This window comes from Stomoxys calcitrans, chromosome 3 (assembly GCF_963082655.1).
Source record: "Stomoxys calcitrans chromosome 3, idStoCalc2.1, whole genome shotgun sequence".
In the NCBI taxonomy this organism is placed as follows: Eukaryota; Metazoa; Arthropoda; class Insecta; order Diptera; family Muscidae; genus Stomoxys; species Stomoxys calcitrans.
Window position 1 is genome coordinate 157392961 of NC_081554.1, and position 26060 is coordinate 157419020.

At 35.9% G+C, this 26060-nt stretch overlaps 2 protein-coding genes across 3 annotated transcripts in view; one reads left to right on the forward strand and one right to left on the reverse strand.

The window, feature by feature from the left end:
• The window catches only part of LOC131996195 (uncharacterized protein K02A2.6-like), a 79592-nt gene that overhangs the window by 49785 nt on the left and 3747 nt on the right, over positions 1-26060 (reverse strand). The window lies entirely within an intron of this gene.
• The window catches only part of LOC106090654 (discoidin domain-containing receptor 2), a 236296-nt gene continuing 219122 nt past the window's right edge, over positions 8887-26060 (forward strand). For both annotated transcript variants that reach the window (XM_059364305.1, XM_059364306.1), the window contains exon 1: positions 8887-10338. The gene's annotated coding sequence lies outside the window, so the exon portion shown is untranslated. The remainder of the gene's footprint in view (positions 10339-26060) is intronic.

The window sequence follows — 26060 nt, forward strand, 5'->3', positions numbered from 1 at the left end:
GCAAAATTTCAGCCACATTAGATGAAAATAGCGCCCTCTATTGGCTCAAGAAGTCAAGATCCAAGATCAGTTTATATGGTAGTTATATCAGGATATAGGTCGATTTGAACCATGCTTAGGGCAGTTATTGGAAGTCACAGCAAATAACTGTATTCAAAATTTCAGCCAAATCGAATTTGAATGGCGCCCTCTAGTTGCTCAAGAAGCCAAGATCTCAGATCGGTTTTTAAGGCAGCTTCATTATGGACCGACTTGAGCTATACTTGGCAGAGTTGTTGGAGGTAATAATAAACAAGTTTGTGCAAAATTTCAGCCAAATTGGATGAAAATTGCGCCCTCTATTGGCTCAAGAAGTCAAGATCCAAGATCAGTTTATATGGTATCTATATCAGGTTATAGCTCGATTTGAACCATACTTAACACAGTCATTGGAAGTCATAACAAACAACTTTATTCAAAATTTCAGCCAAATCGGATGAAAATTGCGCCCTCTAGTGGCTCAAGAAATCAAGATCTCAGATCGGTTTATATGCCAGCAATATCAGGTTCTAAACTTATTTGAACCACACTTAGCACAGTTGTTGGAAGTTATAATGAAACACTTCGTGCAAAATTTAAGCCAAATCGAATGAGAATTGCGCCCTCTAGCGGCTCAAAAAATCAGGTTCCGAAACGGTGTATATGGCAGCTATATCAGGTTATAAACCGATTTCAACCATACTAAGCACAGTTATTGGAAGTGATACCAAAACACCACGTGCAAAATTTCAGCCAAATCGGACGAGAATTGCGCCCTCAAGAGGCTCAAGAACCAAGATCGGTTTATATGGCAGCTATATCAAAACATGGACCGATTTGGCCCTTTCACAATTCTGCCGACCTACACTAGCGAGATATATTTTTGCAACTTTTCGAGCGCCTAGCTTTACTTCTTCGAAAGTAAGCGTCCTGTTTACAGACAGATTGACGGACGTACGGACAGACGGACGGACATCGCTATTTAGCAATGTGTTCTTCCGTCCGTCTGTTAAGAGATAATAAGCTGAAACTTTGCACAAATTCTTGTTATACCCACCACCATAGGATTGGGGTATACGAATCTATTCATTCCGTTTGTAACACCTCGAAATATATATTTCTAAGACCCCATAAAGTATATACAGTGATACAGAAAAGTCTACATACCCTACTCAAAAAAAAACCTTAAAAAAACGAAATTTTTCAAGGAAAAAGTTTTTTCGCCAAATATCGATTGTTGCTAAAACTGTTAACTAAAGTCTCTTGCGGTATAATTAATTAAAAGTTATTGGGGTACATCAGATCCTCATTACTTATCTGTGCCACTTTATATTCTTATCATCCGTCTGTCGAAATCACGATAGCGGTCGAACACGTAAAGAAATTTTGCACATATACTTTTTGATATGGATGTAGGCCGTTGGAGATTGCAAATGGGCCATATCGGTTCAGATTTAGATATGGCTCCCATATAAACCGATCTCCCGATTTGACTTCTTGAACCCTTACAAGCCGCAATTTTTGTCCGATTTGGCTGAAGTTTAGCATGTGGGGTTCCGTTATAACTTCCAACTATTGTGTCAAGGTTGGCCCTAATCAGACTATAACCTGATAAAGTTCCAATATAAACCGATCTCCCGATTTGACTTCTTGAGCCCTTTAATGCCTAAATTTTTGTCCGATTTGGCTGAAATTTTGAATGCTCCCTTCTGTCTTACTTCCAACAACTTCGCCAAGTACGGTCTGAATCGGTCTATAACCTGATATAGCTCCCATATAAACCGATCTCCCGATTTGACTTCTTGAGCCCTTACAAGCCGCATTTCTTCTTGAAAACTACATGTCGAAAAGAATATTTATATTGGGTTGCCCAAAAAGTAATTGCGGATTTTTCATATAGTCAGCGTTGACAAATTTTTTCACAGCTTGTGACTCTGTAATTGCATTCTTTCTTATGTCAGTTATCAGCTGTTACTTGCTTCAAAAAAAGAAGTGTAAAAAAATTATTTGATTAAAGATCATTCTAAGATTTATTAAAAATGCATTTACTTTCTTTTAAAAAATCCGCAATTACTTTTTGGGCAACCCAATAACTATTGCAGGGAAGTTCTTTTCATTTTTTTTGTAATATATTTTCAAAATTTGCCATTCTGCCCTTATTATACCCACCACCGAAGGATGGGGGTATATTCATTTTGTCATTCCGTTTGCAACACATCGAAATATCCATTTCCGACCCTATAAAGTATATATATTCTTGATCAGCGTAAAAATCTAAGACGATCTAGCCATGTCCGTCCGTCTGTCCGTCTGTACGTCTGTCTGTTGAAATCACGCTACAGTCTTTAAAAATAGAGATATTGAGCTGAAATTTTGCACAGATTCTTTTTTTGTCCATAAGCAGGTTAAGTTCGAAGATGGGCTATATCGGACTATATCTTGATATAGCCCCCATATAGACCGATCCGCCGATTTAGGGTCTTAGGCCCATAAAAGCCACATTTATCATCCGATTTTGCTGAAATTTGGGACAGTGAGTTGTGTTAGGCCCTTCGACATTCTTCGTCAATTTAGCTCAGATCGGTCCAGATTTGGATATAGCTGCCATATAGACCGATCCTCCGATTTAGGGTCTAAAGCCCATAAAAGCCACATTTATTATCCGATTTCGCTGAAATTTGGGACAGGGATTTGTGTTAGGCCCTTCAACTTCCTTCGTTAATTTGGACCAGATCGGTACAGATTTGGATATAGCTGCCATATAGACCGATCCTCCGACTTAGGGTCTTAGGCCCATAAAAGCCACATACATTATCCGATTTTGCTGAAATTTGGGACAGAGAGTTATGTTAGGCCCTTCAACTTCCTTTGTTAATTTTGCCTAGATCGGTCCAGATTTGGATATAGCTGCCATATAGACCGATCCTCAGATTTAGGGTCTTAAGCCCATAAAAGCCACATTTATTATCCGATTTTGCTGAAGTTTGGGACAGTGAGTTGTCTTAGGCCCTTTGACATATTTCTTAAATTTGGTCCAGATCGGTTCAGATTTGGATATAGCTGCCATATAGACCGATTTCCTGATTTAAGGTTTTTGGCCCATAAAATGCTCATTTATTGTCCGATGTCGCTGAAATTCGGGACAGTGAGTTAAATTAAGCCCCTAAACTTACTTTTGCAATATCGCATAGATCGGTCCAGATTTGGATATAGCTGCCATATTGACCGATATCTAGGTTTTAGGTTTTGGGGCCATGAAAGGCGCATTTATTGTCTGATGTCGCTGAAATTTGAGACAGTAAGTTAAGTTAGGCTCTTCGACGTCCTTCTTCAATTTTGCCCAGATCGGTCTAGATTTGAATATAGCTGTTATATAGACCGATCTCTCGATTTAAAGTTTTGGGCCCATAAAAGAGGCATTTATTGTCCGATTTCGCTCAAATTTGGGACAGTGCTTTAAGTTAGGCTCTTCGACATTTTTATGCAACTTGGCCCAAATCGGTCCAAATTTGGATATAGCTGCCATGTAAACCGGTATCTCGATTTAAAGTCTTGGCCCCATAAAATTCGCATTTATAATCCGATATCACTGAAATTTGACAAAGTCTTATGTTAGGCTTTTCGACATCCGTGTCGTATATGGTTCAGATCGGTTTATTTTTTGATATATCTACTGTACTTATTAGTATTTGGTCCAAATCGGAACATGTTTTAATATAACTGATATGGGACATAAGTTATGAATTTTTCACCGAATTTTGATGAAAGGCGGTTTACATATATACCCGAGGTGGTGGGTATCCAAAGTTCGGCCCGGCCGAACTTAATGCCTTTTTACTTGTTTTTCTTTTCAAGTTTTTTGCCTGTTAGGGCGAAAATCATTAAATTTTACATTTTTTGATTCGTATTAATAGCGAAAATGCATATATGATACAATTACCACATTAACCACGCTCGCCAACCCTTTTAATTAGCTGTACTTTTCCCAATGCATGTATTTTTGTGTAATGACAGACATTGTTTCTGTGGCAAATTACACTTCTTCCGTACTACACATTATTTTTTGCATCTGTTGGAAGTTGTATTGATGGCTTCGCCCTTATACTAAAAAAAAATCTTCAAAATTAGCCAAGCAATTCATAAGAACGTTGATAGTTTATATATTAAATAGGGAAAATCCACATACATATGCGCTTACTCGTATGCATATACATTAAAGCCTTTATATGTATTGTATATGTTCTTTTCATTTTTTTACAAATCATTTCAAAATCCAATTTGAAATACAGAAACAACTCGGCACAATTATTATTCATAAAAATCATCATCAATCAAATGAGCAAAACATATTTCTGGACAACCCCTATGACACCACCATTCACACAGTAGCAAAAGCAACAGGAAACCAATAACATACACAGAGTTAGAACTGTTAAAATCGGAGAAACACAAAAACAATCCAATTAGTCAGGTTACATAGCTGTATCGTATTGTACGGTTAAGAGAAGTTCTCTTAAGCGGAACAAAATGGTATGAAAAGTCTTATACTAGTTCCTATAACATTTTAGAGAACAGCTAAACATGTATATAACACTTAAGAGAACTTAACAGAGCCGTTAGATTAAAAGAGACAGCGTAACAGAAACATTTCTTTGCCATTAACATGAGTATTACAACTAATACTGCGAATAACAGACCATAACGGAAGCGTTATGCTTACAAGGCGCATTCTCTTAGAGGGTTAAACCATTAAGAGAGCACTAACAATGTAATGCAATGCTAACAGTAATGTTGAGTTCGACTTTACTCTAGAAATTTGATTACAACTCAGACTTTCCTAATTAGATTAAACAAAATGTCTATTTGGATAGTTTTCGGCTAAAAATATAAATTATATGAAAAAGCAAACAAATAGGGAAATTTATCAGGCTCAGAGGCTCAAAAAGTCAAATCAGATATATGGTAGGAGGATTTACATTAGACCGTCCCAAGCTATAAAGGAAAAACACTTTTTTTGCAAATAGAGAAACACAAATCCTCTATTTTCTCCTTTTGATAACAACAAACAAAATACGAAATATTATGGTGATCGGTTAACGGTAACCCGTGCCGACAGGATGGCTTAAGTTGAATCTAGTGCTTTCTAAAGAACCCAGATGAGTATTTTGGGCCCTATCAGTGGTAAACAAAATGCACGTTTATATGGCATTTCTTGTAGAAACAGAAGCTGTACCCTTTTCCATTAAAGTGGCTGGTGATATTATGTATGGTTTGACTCAGAAATACCTCCGGATCCGGCTTAAAGATGTCCACCTGTCACTTTTGTAGCCCAAAGACCAACGCTACGAATTAGGTAAGAATCAGTTATGATCAAGATATAGCTCTCATAAATATAATACGGCTGATTCACATTTATAATGGCGTAGTTACTAAAAGTTCCAACCGAACTTTGGTATTAATTTTGTATTACCCATCTGAAAGCCTCTGCCGAATTTCAGACCAATGAGGAAAAAATTTAAAGATTGAAGGTACACAAGAAAACTGAAGTATCTGTTTTATATTTACTGATTGACCTATCAGAACCGGGTTGGGCTAGGGATCATTATATTCTAAACTATCAATCCTGTTTCGGTTTTTGAAAACGCAAAACGAAAGGCTTTCTCAAGCTTATATCTCGCAAACCTTGTCATATATATGTTGGAATGCATGCTATAATCGAATTTCTATTCTATAAGAGGATTTCACATTCAATTCGTTTGCCAATTCAATGACAATAGCTGATGTTATAGAACAGGTGATATTGAGAAATTGCCAAGCATTTGGGGCTAAATAATGCTTGTTTGAGGATTACGGTGGATGGGAGATTTATGCAAATATGAAACGATATGGACGAAGTGAAGTGCCAGATGCTTTAAGTAACGGTACGAGACTTGTTGGTACGCTCATGGTCTACGACCGAAATTTGTATGTGCCTGGAGCTCTAAAGTAGTTTCGAAAATGTTTTCCCGGTAATATTCCGCATTTAGTTTTCAACCAGGCTCAAGATTACTATATGAGAAAGGTCACCCAGTTGCTCACAACTGCGCATACCATCCGTTGAAATTGAAAATAATTTCAGGTAGCAGTCCTCAAGCTCAAAAAACCATACGTGCGCTCGGTTAAGTATACAGTATAATTTTGAGAGTTTAAAAATTCCTTTGGAACTTGTATGGCTTGAAGGAGATGTTCTCGCCGATTCTGTGGAACCTTATGATAAATGAAATCCTGTTGGATTTCAGCGGGGATGACACGAATATAGTCGCTTTTGAGGACAACGTCGTGTTGCCGGGCCGAGGCAGGTTTCTGTCTACGATCAGCGAGATCATGTATGAATCACTGAAGAGATTGTTGCGGTGAGTTACCAGAAATGGGTTGTGGACTAACCCAAGTAAGACGGAGCTGGTGCTCTTCACGTGCAAATATAAGATACCGTAGTTCAGACTCCTGTCCTTGGACGGAATCAATCTGCAGCTGTCGAAGCAGGCGAAGTACATTGGCATAGCCCATGATTCGAAGCTGTCCTGGAAGTGGAATACCGAGGAAAGAGGCCGTAAGGCACAGTGCGTTTTTTACTCCTGCAGGAATATTTTCAGTAGGAAGTGGGGCAAAATATCGATTGTTCTATCGATATTTTATGTTTTGGCTGAATATCATTGATGTTTTTTCCTATATATTGTCAAAGTTAATCTCCGACTACCTGGCACCGGTACCGACTGGGATAAGGGCATTCAGGATTCGTTTTCCTGCGAAAAATGAATGGAGAGCGAATGCTATGGTTGAGGTGGATGAGACCTCGTTCTTAACTGATGGCTTCAAGATAGACTCAGCGATTGGATTGGGGGTCTACTCAGACGCACTCAATATCGGCTTGTCTCTGAGACTGCCGGACTAGTGTACGGTCTTTCTGGTAGAGGTTTGTGCCATTGAAGTAGCCGCATGAGAAATTCTGGTAAGAGATTTACCGCCTTTAAAACTCAAGATTTATGGGGTCTGCATGGCAGCGGACGGTGGACAGGACGGTGAGATCGAAGTGAGGGGCGGATTGCTTGGATAGGTTTCGAGTCAACGATGGGTTGCTGATATGAGGTCCCGGACATGAGGGGTTTCCAGGGAATGATGGGGCGGATGAATGCACCAGGTGGGGTTTGTCTGCACCAGGCGAACCATTCACCGGCTTTGCCTACGTGCCATTTGTCGAGCTACTGAACACAGTAGGGGGAATGACCAGGGCGGCGTCAGTCACAAGATGGGACTCAGCGGACGGTTGCTGGACTGCTAGGGCGATCTGGCCTGTCATGGATCGGCGGAGGACGAAGGAGTTACTGGCGTTCGATTAGAGGTCGACGAGTACTTATCGGGGGTCATAACCGGATACCGTGCCATAGGTCGCATGGCGGCGCGTATTGGGATACCGCACAAAGACTTCAGCAGGTGTTGCCTTGATGAGGATGAGACTATTGAGCACTTGCTATGTTCTGCGGCGACACAGGCTCTCCTTTTTGGGGAGTCAGTTCTTCTGCGATCTGGGTGATCTTGCGAACGTACCTTAGGTAGGTCTCCTGAGATTTTTTGGCGGGACGGGATGGTGCCGACGGGGGTGCCATAAGCAATGGCGTTTTTCAATATATGTTGATGACCAATCACCACAGCTATAATATTTGCATATGATCGAAAGTATCCTATAGGTGGCGCTGTTCATTAAAAGCCATCAAATATAAGGCCCCAAAAAGACACTCAACTTCTTAATACGGATACTCCAAGGGTCATCTTTATTAGAACCGAATTTTTCTTTAATATTTACCTAAACCCAAACGTGGCCAATGTAACAATCAACTATAAAATTATAACACTTGAGCACCTTCTATACAAATGAGAATAAATGTTGGAGCCACAAAATATCCCATATATGTATGCAACAACAGCAGTCGTAGCAACATCGAACAAATTGTTGCTCACAATCAGAGGAGTTCAAGCGTATGTTTCGTACATGAGAATACAAATGGGCCGAGAAATTTGAGACCCCTAAAAATGTACAGGGGCTAAGGATGATGTCGATGATGAGCGAGCGGATGTATTTGAGTAACAACAGCAAGAACAACAGCAATAATTGGGCAAGAGAAATAAGAATAACGTTGGCAGCAATAAAACTACCGTAAGTCAACAAATGTAAAACTCCAATTACCGTAAAAACTACAAAAATAAAAACAACAACAACAACATTCACATCCACATGCCACATAAAAAGGTAACAAATGTACACAGAGCACGACAATCAGCCAAATGTTATGTTGAATTTTGTGGGGTTGGTTTGGGGCTCACTAGCTATCGTTCACCACACTCAGTCAAAACGAAAACGAAAGGAACTGGGAGAGTAACATTTACTGTGAGAGCTACTAAATAAAATAACGAATATTAACTACAACATTGCTGCATATGGATGAAAGGAAAGAAGGCCTTGGCGCCAGAGAAAGAGTTTTAAATGAGAGACATCTCTGAGGAATACCAGAGAGAGTGAGAGAGTATTTTGCAACCCTGCCATGGTTTTGGGTTGATTTTTCCTTTGCCCTGCATTTCAACACGAGCGCCACTAGCGAAACACTGAGGTTGCGAGTGCCATCAGCCTGTGGTGGGTGAGTGTATGTGTGTGTGTGTGTTTGTGTGCCAACACGAACTCTTGGTATAGCCCAGCAAGCACTGCTATCGTCTCATGCTGTGTTGAGTTTTGTATGATGTTGCCTTGTGTGTGCGCTGCCTTTTATTCTCGTCGTATTTGTCCGTTGTTTTGTATTATTACAAGACTCACTAACAGTTACAAGAACTCAAGGCACGTTAGTCTCCATGTAACGTTTGTCGTATCAACAACATTCATTCCGACGATAGCGCGCGCGTGTTCATATTCACAACGCGTACCATACACTTCTTACACCTCTTCCCCAAGAGTGTTTGTTTTCGGTTTTAAAGTGAATGAGTGAGTGTAGCAAAATCATCATCACTCCCTCTCCCCCTGAAAACAATTGAACAAGAAGAAGAAGCGAATTTTGGAATTGCAAATAGAAAACAAAGAACCCATAATAAATAAAAAAAAGAAAATATGCAAAAATTTTCAAGCCCAGCAAGGTTTTTCTAAGAAGAAAATTGTTTTAAAATTTGTGTTTACGTTTTTTTTGGCAAATTCGGTTCGCGTTAATGTTTTTTTGTTCAATATTCTTATAAGAAGTCCAAGTGTAAATATCTAAAAAAAAAACAAAACAAGGCAAAATAAAACAACAAATTATGTAAATAAGATCTATAAAGCTCAACAAAAAAAAAATCATAACTGGTAAACTATAAAAAAATATTTGTGTATAAAAATGTAAGCTGAAATTTGTAAAAAATATTAAAAAAAGTGAATAAACCATAAGCATATAAAAAGGTGTTGGCTATAAAAACAAAGTTTTAAAGTGCTACCAAAAAAAATATTTTTTTTTTAAGAAAATTGTAAACCTGCAATTTTCGAAGCTTGATTATGGATTACAAAATTGCAGAAAAATTTAAAACGCTTATAAAAAAATATTACAATTGACCCACTAATTGTTAAAATATGGAATAATGCAAATACTGGAAATACAAATATTTTCTCAAAATGTGGAGAATATGACAAAACAACTTCCTTAAGGAATATATTTCTCCATGAAAAGAAGTATTCATAAAAAAAACAAAATGAAATTTTTGATAAAAATTTGAATACTGGAAAAATCATGCACAACAACCTTTTTTAACGGAAAAGATTGATTTAACATATCACACGAAAAAAACAAAAAACCATTGCGATTTAATAAACAAAAATTAAAAAAGAGCATTTAAAAAACCCAAAACGAAATTTGTAAAAATATATAAAATTTAACTCAAACTTAGTAATATATAACACAAAATAAGTAAAAAAAAGTGTTGCTTAAGTAAACAAAAATTAAAAAATATATTATATACACATTAAGTGTTAAAACCAACCCCCCCAAACGAATTTCATCTCAATAATTCAACAATAATTTATCCTGTGATTTCCGAAAATAAATTAAAGAAAAATAAAAATATTTTCAACGAAACCTAAAAACGACCTATTTTCTAATCTCTAAACATAATCTTATATTGCTGTAACACATAATTGGATTTACACCACAACTGGAATTAATAACGAATAATAAACGCTGCAGTCCAAGCATACATATAGCAGAATATTTTGGTGTTATATTAACCACTCACCCTCGGTCTACAAGAAAAACAACAATAAAACATCAAATAACGGTAAGTTTGGTAAAGCAGCAAAGAAACAAGAAAAAACACGAATATTATGCCTAAAGAATTCAATGATTATAAAAGTGCGCTAAACTAAATCAGAGAGGTGTCTAAAAATTGTTTATGTATGTGTATACCATTAAAGTGTTGTTGTTTTTAGTGTAATCAGTGCTTGCCTGAGAGTGTTACATTGTTGTGCTATGTTCTACTATGTCATTGAAGTGATTGACTGATGGCTAGCCCAATGAGTGTGGGTGGACATTCTTACAAAAAAAAAAACTAAAATTAAAGAGGTTTACACCGTTTGTCTCTCATAGTTGTTGTTGTAATCACCAAGTGTCTGTGTCTTACATTCTTTCCCTTACTTATATGTTTGTTGTTGTTGTTGTTGGTGATTTTGGCTTGACTGCATTCAAATAAAAAAGTCTTAAAAAGTTCAAAATGAGAGGATTATGATTTTTTCTCATTAACACCGCGTCGTTATCAATGCTGCCGCTGTTTTTCCACGATTTTTTGCTTTGCTGCACATGTAGCCTACAGTGAGAGTGTGGGTGGTTGGTTGGAGAAGTAGTGTAGTAATTTGTTGTGGATTATTTTTTGTTTCTCTTTCCTTGTGCCTGCTCCCATGCCCCAAAAAAATATTGCGAAAACAGCCAATATAACTTTTAATTAGTTTGCATTTAGTTCAGATAGTTCGAAGGGATTTGAAAGTGTAATAAAAAGTGGATTATATGAGTGCAGGGTTTTTATTGTTTAGAACATTTTGTGGAGAAATTAAAAAATAGGCATTAAAAATGAAACCATAAAAAGCTCCAATAGATCAATAACATTTTAGAAAAGTTTGGTTCATTAAAGAAAAAAAAATTCTTTAAATAAAACAAAAAAAAAAAAAAAAACTCAACGGTAATAACATTAAACCTAATAAGCAAAAATTTTATTTGTTGTGAGACAATAATGGGCATCATGTTTGTGATGTGATTTAATGGAAGGGGTGGTAACAAAATATCATCAATTACTCAATGAGTCCTTCATGAGTTATAAACATTTTTAAGTTTGGAACGAAATATTAAAAGTTTTGGTTAAATTCCAATAGAGTTTAAAACTAAAACAAGTTCTTTGCTCGGCATCTCTTTATAGGCAAAATGATAAGAATTGCGTCCTATATGGGCTCAAGAAGTAAACTCAGGAGATGGGTTTATATGGGAGCTTTATCAGGTTACGGACCGATTTGGACCATAAAAAGCCCAGTTGTTGAAAGTCATAATAATACACTTCATACCAAATTTTACCCGTCTAAGAGGCCCAAGAAGTCAAGATCCGAGATCGATTTATATTGCAGCTATATTTAGTTATGAACCGATTTCGATAATACTTAGCACAATTGTTGAAAGTCATAACAAAACACTTCATACAAAATTTTACACAAATCGGATAAAAATAGCATATGCCGATATTTTATCAAAGTCGTCTTTTGCAAAAAAGTAAATGTTTCGACTATTCGTCAAAAATTTCCAAAATTTTCTTAATTATTTTCTATTTCTTACAAGCTTTCGTAGACGTTTGCCATCAAACTGTAATCATTTCTTTACATTTTCATAAAGGGGAAGTATTAAGAAGTATTGTGCATATACAATTGACGCATTTTTATATCAAATCCACCCCGCAAAAATCTCTAATTGTGAAGGGTATTCTTATATGAGAGCTACTATAAAATATTTTTGGACTCGTCCATGCATTAGAACAAACTTTTAACATGCCAAGAAAATGTCGCTTGCCAAATTTTAGACAAATTGGAACAAAAATTCCGAAAATTGTGGGTACATTTGTATGGGACCTACACCTGAAGTTGAACCCATATGGGTCACTTTCGCATTTTCTGGGCTTAAGATTTTTAATCTCTGATATTAAATACGCCTTTTAGGAGCTGAAGGTTTCAAATCTAGACTCCAGTGTTTACGGGGGCAATAAAAAGATATATGTAGTACTATACAGCCCATCCTCGAGCATAAACGTTTAATAAACCAAAGAGCAATGAATCGCATCATTTAAGAATAAAGCTACCAAATACATCTCAGAAAAATGGAAACATTTCTTAACTAGCAACAAAATAAGCAAAGCGAAACTTGTATCCCTGTGCGGTTTTTTCCCCTGTGCAGATTTTTTTTTTTTTTGACTTCAAAATCAATTATTCGACTTTTTATTCAATGAAAGTCGACTTTGATTTTTTTACACAAAAAGTCGACTAATCGATTAGTCGAAAGTCGACTTTGGGATCCCTAGTGTAGTGCACCTAAATCATTTTGACCATAGTGTTGATGAAGTTACATGGCGTATAAGAAATCGTGATCCACCATGCCAGTCAAAGTGTTTTGAATGACAACACACACTTGCCCAACTTTTATAAGTTCTTTGCTAACCTATTCTTTGAATAGAAAGCATTGATTACGTCTCGAGCTAGATGCTAATCAAAAAATCGTGTATAAAGCAGTAATTGAAGGCAATAGTCGGGCGGTGCCTACTTTATAAAACCCTACACCTACCCTATAAGTACAAAGTGGGAGCTATATCTAATTCAGAACCAATTTTGATGGACTTCGGCGGATATTTTCGGATGGATTATTAAACAATCCGTATCAAATTTCGAGCAAATATGTTCAAACTGTAATAAATACGGTTGGCAGATGACAATATTATTGCAAATTACCCAAAATCTGACGAACGAATATATCGGAGCTCCATCTAAATCGGAATCGATTTTAACGAAACTTCTTAGATATTGTGACAGGTATTGACGAAAACATAATGCACAATTTTGGCAAAATTGGTTAATAAATGAGCTAACAGTTGCTCTGGAATTGAAAATCGGGCGATATACATATCCCTACGGGAAATATGTAGTCAATTGCTCCAAATATACTGGTCCTACATATATACTGGTACATATCCTACTGGGGATGAAAAGTTTCAATTGTCATAACTTATGATTCTTAAAAATTAAAAAAAAGTTCCTTAATTGTAGTTAAAAATTGCTTATCCGTTAAAAATATTTGCTAACTAATGTTATCTGCCTTAAAAATAAAAATTTTACTCATCCTTTTCGAACTGTCCCAGGACCTATCCTACAGTGTTAGAATGGTGGCACTTCGTCACCTCAAGCGACAATCCTTTATAAAAATGGTGGGTTTTTTCCATGTAAGGGGACGAGAACTGCGACCGGCCCCTTCCCGTAGAACACCTATCCTGTGGCAGGTTCGGGACCTGTCCCATTTCCCGTAGTGATATGACAGCTATATTTAAATCTGAACCGACTTCTATGTAATATTAAAATCACCAGTAATATTAAAAGTCATAAGAAAATGCTTCCTGACAAATTTCGAGATCAAGTGAGCACTTTATTGCAATATTTTTCAAAATCGACGAAGATATATATAAAGAGTTATATCTAAATCTGAACCGCATTCATGCAATCTTCTTAGGTATAGTGGTAGTCGTCGAGGAAAGCGTTGTACAAAATCTTGGCAACAATGGTCCATAAATGCGCTTGCAGTGGCCATAGAAGTGAAAATCGGGCGATATACATATATGACAGCTATATTTAAATCTGAACCGATTTCTTTGAAATTCACCAGTAAAGTCAAGAGTCATAAGAAAATCCTATCTGATAAATTTCGAGAGAATCAGCTAATAAATGAGCACTTTATTGCAATATTTCTCAAAATCGGACGAACTTAAATATGGGAGCTCTATTTAAATCTGAACCGATTTCGACCAAACTTTATAGATATTGTGAAAGTCATCAAAGAAAGCATTGACCAAGCTTGGTCGATAAATGTGCTTGCATTGTGCATGTCCGTCCGTCTGTCTGGTGAAATCACGCTACAGTCTTTAAAAATAGATATATTGAGCTGAAACTTTGCACAGATTCTTTTTTTCTCCATAAGCAGGTTAAGATGGGCTATATCGGACTATATCTTGATATAGCCCCCATAGAGACCGATCCGCCGATTTAGAGTCTTTGGTCAGTGAGTTGTGTTAGGCCCTTAGACATACTTCTGCAATATGGCACAGATCGGATCAGATTTGGATATAGCTGCCATATAGACCGATCTCTCGATTTAAGGTTTTGGGTCCATAAAATGCGCATTTATTATCCAATGGCTGTTGTGTTAGGCCCTTCGATATTCATCTATAAATTGGTTCAGATCGGTCTAGATTTGAATATAGCTGCCATATAGACCGATCTCTCGATTTAAGGTTTTGGGGTCATAAAAGGCGCAATTGTTGTCCGATTTCACCGAAAATTTGGAACAGAGAGTTCCGTTAGGCTCATCGAAATTTTCTGCTACTTCGTCCAAATCGGTCCAGATTTGAAAATAGCTGCCATATAGACCGATCTCGCGATTTAAAGTCTTGGCCCCATAAAAGGCGCATTTATAATCCGATTTCACAGAAATTTGACACAGTGACTTATACTAGGCTTTTCGACATTCATGTCGTATATGGTTTAGATCGGTTTATTTTTAGCTATATAAACTACTAAAAAGACCAATAGTTTGTTATGCACAATTGAACAATGACTTGTACTTATTATTTTGTCCAAATCGGAACATATTTCGATATAGCTGCTATGGGGCATAAGGTATGCATTTTTCACCGGATTTCGTGGTTTACATATATACCCTAAGTGGTGGGTATCCAAAGTTCAGCCCGGCCGAACTTAACGTCTTTTTACTTGTTTTTATATTTTTTTTTCTACTTTTGCTATTTTTAATTTTATTTTTATGTCCTGTGTAGACTTCAAGTGTGTTTGCATATTTTAAATAAGTAACTTATGAAATTTTTGTCAATTTCTTATTAACGTTTGTGAACTAACGTAACTGACTTACTTTTGCTATAACTTAAAGTAATCAATGGTTCTTAAAGTAATCAATGGTTTGAATCCATATTACCTGTCATTAAGATTTACACAATAAGTGTAGTTGGTAGACCTTTAATTTGCCAAAAATTTTGTTTTCAATTTAAAGGCTCTATAACTAAGCCAAATAAGGCCTTATGTAGTTGAAAAAATATAAAAAATTCACACTAATTCAAATAAGGCAAAATAGCTTTCGTTTTCGTTTCGATTTTGAAAAATGATTTAGTCATTTAGTCAGAGAGATTGTTTTACTAAACTTTGTTTTCTTTCTTCCTTGAGATGAAATTCTGCTTTACATTTATGCGAATTATGGGTTTATAAGCCGTACATTTATTCGTGTTTAGTTGAAGCCAGATAGTTAAACTCTAGGAATACGTTATTGCGTTTCACTTATCTGTAACTTTCCGTTAACCGGGGTTCGGATAAGTGAGATTAATTTGCAGTTAAGCGGTAAGGCATAATTAAATTTCAACTTCATCACACTAATTATATTTAAATAACTTAAGCTGAATGAGAGCAATGCTCAATGGCTCAAAGGTATGTTTTTTCAAGCTTTATGGATAGGATAGGTTGAAAAGAGGGTGCAGATATTAATCCGCCTCATGTTAGAATGGACACACTAACAAGCCAGTAAACGGCCAGTTGTGCGCTCTAAATACTTTATGGTAAGGGGGAATAGTTTTAATTACAGAAAATTTCACACGGAATTATATTTTCCCTTTGACAACTTCAGTTATATATAAAAACTAAATTTTGGGTTTACAAATGTTTTCACCTAATCAATATTTCTCTAAAGCGAATTCGATTGATTGAAAACTTCCAAAAAAAAAAAAAATAAATTTTCACTTGATCGGTATTTTTGACTAAGGCGTATTACAGTTTATTCGATTTCGTTTTAGTTATAAAAAAAAATTTATATACCCCCATCCTACATTGGAGGGCATAAAAATACCCATGTATTTCAATGTATTGTTGTGATCAAGTTACGAGTCGCATTCTGTATTCCATTGATAAAATTCCGCACTTATCTCTTTGGGTTTTACTTTATTAATTCTATCTGTTAAGATTTAGATATAGCTCCCATGTACAATACATCTTTATTTCCATTTAGTTTGGAAAGATAATTTTGTACAGTTATCGTGAAGTAAACAAAGAAGTATGCATCAGGTGTTTAACTTATGGTTACTGTGAACTTCACCCAAGTCCTTTCTTTGTTTAAAACTCTTTTCAACTCATCCATCATATTTTTATTCTCCTGCTCTACAATTTTTTTTTCTCACAAATTCTATAAATTTAAAATAATTTGCCAAAAAATTCTATTCATTTCAATTTAAATTGTTTAAATTCTTTAGATTTTCAATTATGTTGGCGTTTATCACATAATTTATCTGGGACTTCCATTTATTTATGCCTTTTTCCTTTAAATATTTTTAATGTATGTATTCAAGTTTGTGTTTGATTTTTATGAGTTTTTGTACGTTTTTAGTTTATTTTTGTTATGCTTGTTTGAAGTTCCAAAGTTTTGCTGAGTTGAGTTTGGTCTCATAATTTAGTTTAATGAAAATTTATATAAACAAAATTGCCATTGCATTGGGTCGTTGTGTGACTGCGTATTCAAGTGATATTTATGTTTGTGCAGTCAACTCTAGATATAAAACATTAAAAATGTGTTTATATGTCTATTTTTTGTAGAGGAGCAGATAAGGTTTTGCACAAAGTGGTTTAAGTGAAATTTTGTAGAAAAAACAAATCTTTGTTTTTGAAAAATCACAATATATCTTTTTAAATATGAGATATGAAGTGACAGAAAAAATTTTTTAATGAAAAAACAAAAAAATTAAAGTTTTGTTCTTAAAACAGTAATTAGGCAATGCCCAACATGGTTAAATATCCTAGCAGGCTTTTGAGGAAAATTAATCTAAATTTGAAATTTGTTGAACAGTTGCAACATATTTTCAGGTCTGATAGATGAAAACGTTATTTGCCTTCCATTCTATTGCTTTATTAAAATCTAAAACCATATCTTCGAGATTCATTATACTTTGTGACTTATAGGTAACTCATTGTCCGTCCTTCCTTCTGAAAGTTAAAGTTTTTTCGGGCTTGGGAAGCAAAAGCAAAAATGCCTAGACTTTTCAAACAACATCTAAATCCCTTAAAAATCTTAAGCTACTATCTAGTGATACAACAAGACTTGTGTAAATCCAAAAAGTAGTGAAGTGGAGTGTTTGAAAGAAAAATACTTCGTTGTTGTTCTTGGTTACTTGTGTGAAAAATACTTTATTAAATACCATACATTCAGCAAAATATTTTTCGTAAACTGTTTGAAAGGTTTCTATATTGTAAGACTCATGAAGTAGATAGGGACATTTTTGTAATGAAGTATTGTTCTCACAAACACTCCAAAATATGAATATGGCAGATGAATCTGGAAATACATTCTAGTCAAAACTGTATAAAGAATTTTGCAAATTTAAACACAAATAGCCCATTAGCGAAGGGCTAATCATCATTACATCAAAATTACTGTCCGATTCAAGTTTTGAGTTCAAAGAAAAAGAACTCTCTTTTTTATACTCCGCTATAATGGCGTCCCGCTCACCAAAACCTCTTTGTAAAAATATTTATAGGGCTGAAAGCTTCATAAATATTGCCAAAATTAGTGCGCTAATAAACTCTACTGAAATATAAGTTTGACTTTCTTGTCAGGGTATAAACACATTTGGAGACTTTATCTTAGTTTGTGACTTAATCCTTTTGGCAAAAATTGCATTTTAAACAGCATAAATAATTTCATTTTGCCACAATAATTTTTCTATGGTTTTTGTCTAAACAACATGCAATTTTTTGTTTTGCACATTTGAAGTGACTGCAGAATGTTTAAATTGTCTGCAACATTTGGCACTTGTTGGAGGGATCCATATCACACCCCCTTCCACCCATTCAACTCAGAGTAAATACACCCTCAAATATCAGATTCCTAAGTAAAGCATTTGATTCTTTGAAAAGCCAACCAGCTAACACCCATTTGGAGGGAAAATGACACAAATTTAAATTTTATACCATTTCAGAATGTCTAGCCGTACGACTATGCATATAAATTGTTTAAAATAGTATGTCTGTACATATGTATGTCCGACTATGTGGGGTGGATATTTAATTTATATGTTGTTTTGACCGAATGCTATTTTTAATCGCTTCCAATAAATTCTAATAATGTGTTGCCGTTGTTGTAGGTTTCCAGACTTTAGACAAATGCCTAATTAAAAATTATTGACTATGGATAAATTTAAAAAAAGAAAAATATTTGGGGTATTTTTGAAGAAAATTTATGGAAGAGGGAAGTAATTTTTTAAGATTTTTAAAATTTTTGAAAAAAAAAATATGATGAAAATATTTTTTTTTAGAATTTTGGTAAAAAGTGTAAAAAATACTAAAAATCGAAAAAAAAAAATCAATATTTAAAAAAAATTTTTAATAAAATTTTGTGAAAATTAATCATCAAAATATTTATTCGTGAAGGAAAAGATCAATTATAAAAGTTAAATTTTATATTAAATAAAAAAAATATTTTCACTTTTCTATTAAAGTTGTATTATAACAAGATATGCTCAAATGGCCACCGCTTCCTCAAAATATGTGAAACAAGTTTTAAAAGAAATTTTCTATGGTGTACACTTGAATAAAATTTAGTTTGAACTTCATACGAGACATTAAACTATCGAGGAGAATCTCGTTTAGTTTCGTGTTATACATATTAAGTTGCCTAACACCCATTCCAATCTTCAACTATTCCATTCCCGGTATAGCTGCTGAATAGTTACTCTTCTTAGATCTACATTGTCCATTGGAGGCCAACTTGGCAGAGTTTAGCATGTCCGCCTATGATGCTGAACGTCTGGGGTTAAATCCTGCAGAGAACATCAGAAAAAATTTTCTGCGGCGGTTCTCACCTCCTAATCCTGGCTAAACATCTCCCCAAGAAGTAGTCGCACTTTGGCACTCCTTTCGGAATTGCCTGTAAAAAGGAGGCCCGTTATCATTGAAATTAAACTTGATTCATACATCACTCATTGATATGTAAGAAGTTTAGCCCTGTCAAATTCGCATTTTGTACATTGTCCCTCGGCTTCACCAATGTACTAGAGAACCTAGGGGGTGCCTCAATATCTTCCTCTAAAACTTTCTAGTTCGTTCCATTAACATCGACGAGGCGAACCACCAAACCGAGAATGCTTAAGGCAAAGTCGGAGAATGCTTAGGGCAAAGTCGCCACATAAAGACAGATAGTCAGTCTTTATGTGGCGAACTTAACCTTTCTGCTCAAACCGCTTCTCTTTCTTAACAATCCCGCGTACGTATGCAACGAAGATTTTTCCTTGTCCAACAGATGGTCCATATGTCGAGCAAAAACCACGTCCTTCTGAAATGTTATTCCGAGATATTATAGGTACTGAATGCTTGGCATGTATGACTTGATATTCCTTTAAAAAGTACCTTCTACCTGTAATTTCGGCACGTTCACACCCAAACTGTTCAACGAGAATGTCATTAGCGTATATAAGCAAGAGATCTCCGGTTGAAGGAGTGGTTTAGTTAGAGCTGATAAAATTCTATATTTCTAATAATAGATATCGGTATTATCGATACTATCGTTAATTTCCTATCACCTTTATCTGAGGGCTGGCAAAATATCGATGGCACCATAGATATTTTTGTTTGAATATCGATTGATATTTTTTCTATCGATATCATCGTCAAAGTTAAATTTTTGCAAAATTGGACAAAAATAGCGATTCGACACTGAATATATCCTATAACACACATTGCGCCTATAGAGGGCGCGATTTTAGCCGATTGGGCTTAAATTTTGCTCAATGATTTCCCTTATGAATTCCCACAGGCCTTATTAAATTTGGTTTTATTCAGTCTATTCATATTGCTTCTATATAAATCAATCTCCTGATTTTTGTTTGATACATAGGTGATGTAAAATTAACGATAGTATACTACTATCGATATTTATCGTAAAAAATATCGAATATTGCGACTATCGATAGTTTGCGAGCTTTACTATATCTCAAATGAAAATGAGAAGCAAACATCAGCAGATCGATTTATGTAGAAGCAATATCAATGCACAGACCGAATAAAACCAAATTTAATAAGTCAGTTGGAAGAAATAATGGCACAAAATTTTAGGCCAACCGGATAATCCTAGAGGATACATTCAGTGTCGGACGGCTTATTTTTGGTCATTTCTCAAAAAAGTTTACTTTGCCGATGACATCGATAAGGAAACTATCAATCGATACTTAAACAAAAAATAAAATATCGATATTGCCATCGATATTTTGCCAGCACTAGTTGTAGTAGCCCCCTTCGACTGTCGCAGATCTTTCAACGAGATGGCTGAACAGTTCTAAATTCACCTGTGCTGGGCCACAGAGATATACTAGGGTATTGTAGAGCGGACAACCTTGTGAAGCAAGGAACTACCTTACACATTCCAAGGGAACTAGCGACATGTAAGCTAAATCTTCAGCATCAGCCCCGATGGGCAACGAATGACAGATGGTCATAAAGTGGGGGTTTTGAACGCTCTAAAACTATGTGGCCCAATCTTAACTTGAAGAGGTCTACAGGTTCGCTGTCGCTGGCTAGAACAGGCGTCGCAATCATTGTGTCCGCCATGATAGGACACAGTCTGATGGGAAAACATGATGGCAGACTGATGGTTCAAGTAACGACCGGTGCAGAAGCTGTGAAGACATCGAGAAGGAAGAGACTATAGAACATTTGCTGTGTGTTTGTTCCGCACTGACTGTCAGAAGGTATTCCACTCAATTCTTTCAGAACTTGTTGGGCTTTTTGAAGCAATCTGGATGGTTCAACGCTTGGAACTACAGGGTATCTTCCTTCTCCTGCTATTGTGTTTAGGTTATGTTAGGTTAGGTTAAGTGGCGGTCTGCCATCAGACTCAATTAGACGTTTTTGTTTTTTTTTTGTTTGTGATATCATAGAAACAGGAGAAGAATTGTGTCTTCCAGTTCCTATGGTATCATAATGGACAAAAACGTGTAAGTGAGTCCGATGGCGGACTGTCTCTTAACCCTAACCTAACCCAGCCTTGTATTTGCAATTAGAGGTAGCGTATCTCGTCAAGCTCTTTTAGGTGAGCAATATCGTTCTCGGATCGATAGCCGCGGAACCTTGATGGCCTTTAGTTTCTTAATAGCTCCAATAACTCGACTTGTCATAGCGAATATCAAAGACACTCAGTAAATGAGTTAGAACCACCAGTTCTGTCACAAAGACTCACCACTCGATACCGCTGATTATACGCAACGGCATTTGTAGTTACTCTGCATACCTATGGAGCATTCCACTATCCGCAACCAGTTCTGGTGATAATGAGGAACACCATGCAAATCGGAGCCCAAAGCCGTTATGTTATAAATGTTAGCACAGTTCGTTGGTTGTGATATACCTGCAAGATGCAGATTATAAAGGACTGGTACAAGGACAGATTCTTTTGGAACTGTAGCCGTTCTAGGTATAACATTCTAACTTTATAAAATGTTTTCCGCCTTCCGTTGGGCACAAAAAGATGAAGTACCAAGGCGGTCATAATGCTCGAAGCCTTCGTTGGCTCCTTTATATCAGCCAGATACCGATTATAGAGAGAGAGAGAGAAGTCATAACAAAACATTTCGTGTAAAATTTCAGCCAAATCGGATGAGAATTGCGCCCTCTATCGGCTCAAGAAGTCAAGACCCACTATCGGTTTGTATGGCAGCTATATCAAAACATGAACCGATTTGGCCCATTTACAATCGCAACCGACTTACACTAATAAAAAGTATTTGTGCAAAACTCCAAGGGCCTAGCTTTACCCCCTCGAAATTTAGCGAGGTTTCGACAGACATATGGACGGACGGACAGACAGACGGACATGGCTAGATCGATTTAAATTGCCATGACGATCAAGAATTTATGTACTTTATGGGGTCTTAGACGAATATTTCGAGGTGTTACAAACAGAATGACGAAATTAGTATACCCCCATCTTATGGTGGAGGGCATAAAAATATATAACACATAGCGGTTAGGAAAAAACTTTGATCTGGCCAAAACTTTTTTTAGTTGTTATTTGCTTTTAATTAATAAATCCAAAGTTTTATACCATAATATTTCACAATATCATATTTGATTTTAATAAAACTTCGTTTCCCAGTGAAAGCCTTGTGAAAAGGTCTCTCTAATGAAATCACAAAAAATTTCCATAACAAAAAAATTTTATATTTTCAACTGGTATTTCAATTCAAAATTCAGTGATAATCTTCAATACAATTTGAAAAAAAAAAATTTTTACTGCATAATATTCGTGTTAAGATTCATGAGAAAATGAAGTGCGAACATTGGTTGTAGCCTTTGTCTTATCCAAAACTTAGTAGTCTTTCCCCCTTTTGTATTTATTTCTTAATCAATTTCAAATTTCACAAACATTTTCTACACAGACACACGAGAAAGCCAAGAAAAAAGAATTCATTTAATTTCAAGATAAAAATGCTACAGATTAAATTTTTGGAAATCATTTTTGTTCAACTATCTCGACTCGAGCAACACTAGCATCAATGCTGTGTTGTTTGCACCATGGGTCGGTTGTTGGATGGTCTTAGCCTTACTAACTGCATCTGTTGAGTGGTGTTAACTTGTTTTGGACAATGGCTTTACCACAATTTATTCATAACATTTCAACACAATGTTTATTTTCATCTTATCTCCGATATAAAAATAAAGCCAAACCGAATGCAGAGAGAGAGAGAGATATGGTTAGGTTGGCAGACAGATAGCCATATTCAAAAGCCCAGTCATTTTCATGCACACAATGCACACGCTATAAAATCATTAAAGAAGAATTGAATTGAATTTTTGTGAAATGCATAAAATTTAAATAGAAATCACCCAATGAGACAATGACTTAATAGTACTCTTACATGTTATAACAAAATCCATTGGGATTGGCTGTAATAATAATTATGTTTTAAGCCTTAAGCTGAAATCCACAAAAGGCAATTTCATAATAGACTTGTAATACGTAGATGTTAATGTCCACAAGACAATCGAAATCTTCAAGTGATCAAATACTAAAGAAAAAACTGAAACTCAGCTTTCAATTTGAAAGCCAGACACAGAGATAAATCACACATTTTGTGGTTAATAAAAACTAGAACATAAAATATTTTGAATGGACTTGTCTTTATCATCCGCGTTTTATTGACTTAACCTTGGTGCTGTCCACTAAGCTTTTGTAAGCCAAATGAACCATTAATAAATACATGCTAATTGACTCAAACTTCAAACCTAAACACAGAATCAAGAAACAATGTATGAGAAATCATATAAATAGCTAATGAAAGATAAATCATTGTTGTAAAGGCAAAACAAATGTGATTGTTGAAATAGTACCCTGAAGTTGTAAGCATTGCTGTTAAGGGAAAAGAATGTTGTTAGGGAAATTTGTTTTTGAAAAAATTATTTGTTTAGTCTAAAATATTGAAATTTTGAATATAAAAATCTACATATGTTGTATTGTATGAGATTTCAACCTCCACAAGGTTTAAGGGGTCTCAGGAGAAACTAACATAGTTTAGTTAATTGTTTTTGTCAACACTAACGTCTGCTGAACAGCTACTGGGAAAATATTTTTGTTTAAAATCTGTAAATTGTTACCCGTTACAGAGGGGGAGACTTCTTCATATCAATGTTATGAAATCGGAGCCTTGAGATTCCTGGGTAAACCGTTTTCTAAATGTGGATTTAAGATTCGTGATCTGCTTTCAAAGTTCCTTCATTTGAGTGCCATATTGTCCCCATTGTCCTGCATGGCCGTATTCCTGGATAAACCGTATTCCAAATGTGGATTTATGATTCGTGATCTACTTTCAAAGTTCCTTCATTTAAGTCCTATATTGTCCGCTTTGTCCTGCACGCTCGTTAGAGGAGATTTATGGTGGACCCCAAATTCGGATATAATATTCGTATATATGACTCCCAAAGTCTTTTTATTTCAATTCTAGACTTTACCATTCGTTCTGCATGAGTTTTTGGGTGATATTTGGTAGACCTTAGACACTTGATTCCTCTGGATTCAACTAAATATGCTTGTTACTCCTTAAATATAATTCCATATAGCTATGGTACCATTCTTTTTCAATACCGTTAACACTTGTGGTTCGACGATTGCTCCTTAGGGATTTAAGAGTTGATGCCGCAACTGCTCTTTTGCCGCAAGCACATACTTTGAATATAATCTAGCCGGATAACCCATCCACAGGGCTCGTATAGTTCAATATTGAAATCGCCTTCACCTTCCCTTTTGGTCGGGTCAGAGATAAAGCAATTTTCGTTTCTTTTAATCCGCCAGGATTTAACTTAAAATATTTTTTTACTCCCTAAATATGGCTTCGTCGTTATGTGGCGCCAACTTTTAATAAAACGCTCGGTACTTGGGGTGGGGACGATTCTTTTTCAGATTATTTTACAGCTGTTCATATAGCTACCTCTGTCGAAATGCCTGCTTAGCCGCTAGCGTATACTTTGAGCTTAATCCAATTGAGTGGACACTCACACAGAGCTTGTAGCGTCCAATATCACAGTCTTTGCACTTTTTATACCCTCCACCATAAGATGGGGGGTATACTAATTTCGTCATTCTGATTGTAACTACTCGAAATATTCGTCTGAGACCCCATAAAGTATATATATTCTTGATCGTTGTGAAATTTTATGTCGACCTAGCCATGTCCGTCCGTCCGTCCGTCTGTCTGTCGAAAGCACGCTAACTTCCGAAGGAGTAAAGATAGCCGCTTGAAATTTTGCACAAATACTTCTTATTAGTGTAGGTCGGTTGGTATTGTAAATGGGCCATATCGGTCCATGTTTTGATATAGCTGCCATATAAACCGATCTTGGGTCTTGACTTCTTGAGCCTCTAGAGTGCGCAATTCTTATCCGATTGGGATGAAATTTTGCACAACGTGTTTTGTTATGATATCCAACAACTGTGCCAAGTATGGTTCAAATCGGTCCATAACCTGATATAGCTGCCATATAAACCGATCTTGGGTCTGGACTTCTTGAGCCTCTAGAGTGCGCAATTCTTACCCGATTGGAATGACATTTTGCACGACGTGTTTTGTTATGATATCCAACAACTGTGCCAAGTATGGTTCAAATCGGTCCATAGCCTTATATAGCTGTCATATAAACCGATCTTGGGTCTTGACTTCTTGAGCCTCTAGAGGGCGCAATTCTTATCCAATTTGAATGAATTTTGGCACGTAGTATTTAGTTATGATATCCAACAACTATGCCAAATATGGTTCAAATCGGTTCAAAAGCTGATATAGCTGTCATATAAACAGATCTGGGGACTTGTCTTCTTGAGCTTCTAAAGGGCGCAATTCCTATCCGATTTGGCTTAAATTTCGCAAGAAGTTTTTTATTGTTACTTTCAACAACAATGTCAAATAAAGTTCAAGTCGGTTCATAACCTGATATAGCTGTCATATAAACCGATCTGGGCTCTTGACTTCTTGAGCCTCTAGAGGTCACAATTATTATCCGATTTGCCTGAAATTTTGTACGACGGATTCTCTCATGACCATTAACATACGTGTTTATTATGGTCTGAATCGGTCTATAGCCTGATACAGCTCCCATATAAATCGATCTCTCTATTTTACTTCTTGAGGCCACAAAGAGCGCAATTCTTATTCGAATTGGCTGACATTTTACACAGGTCTCCAAC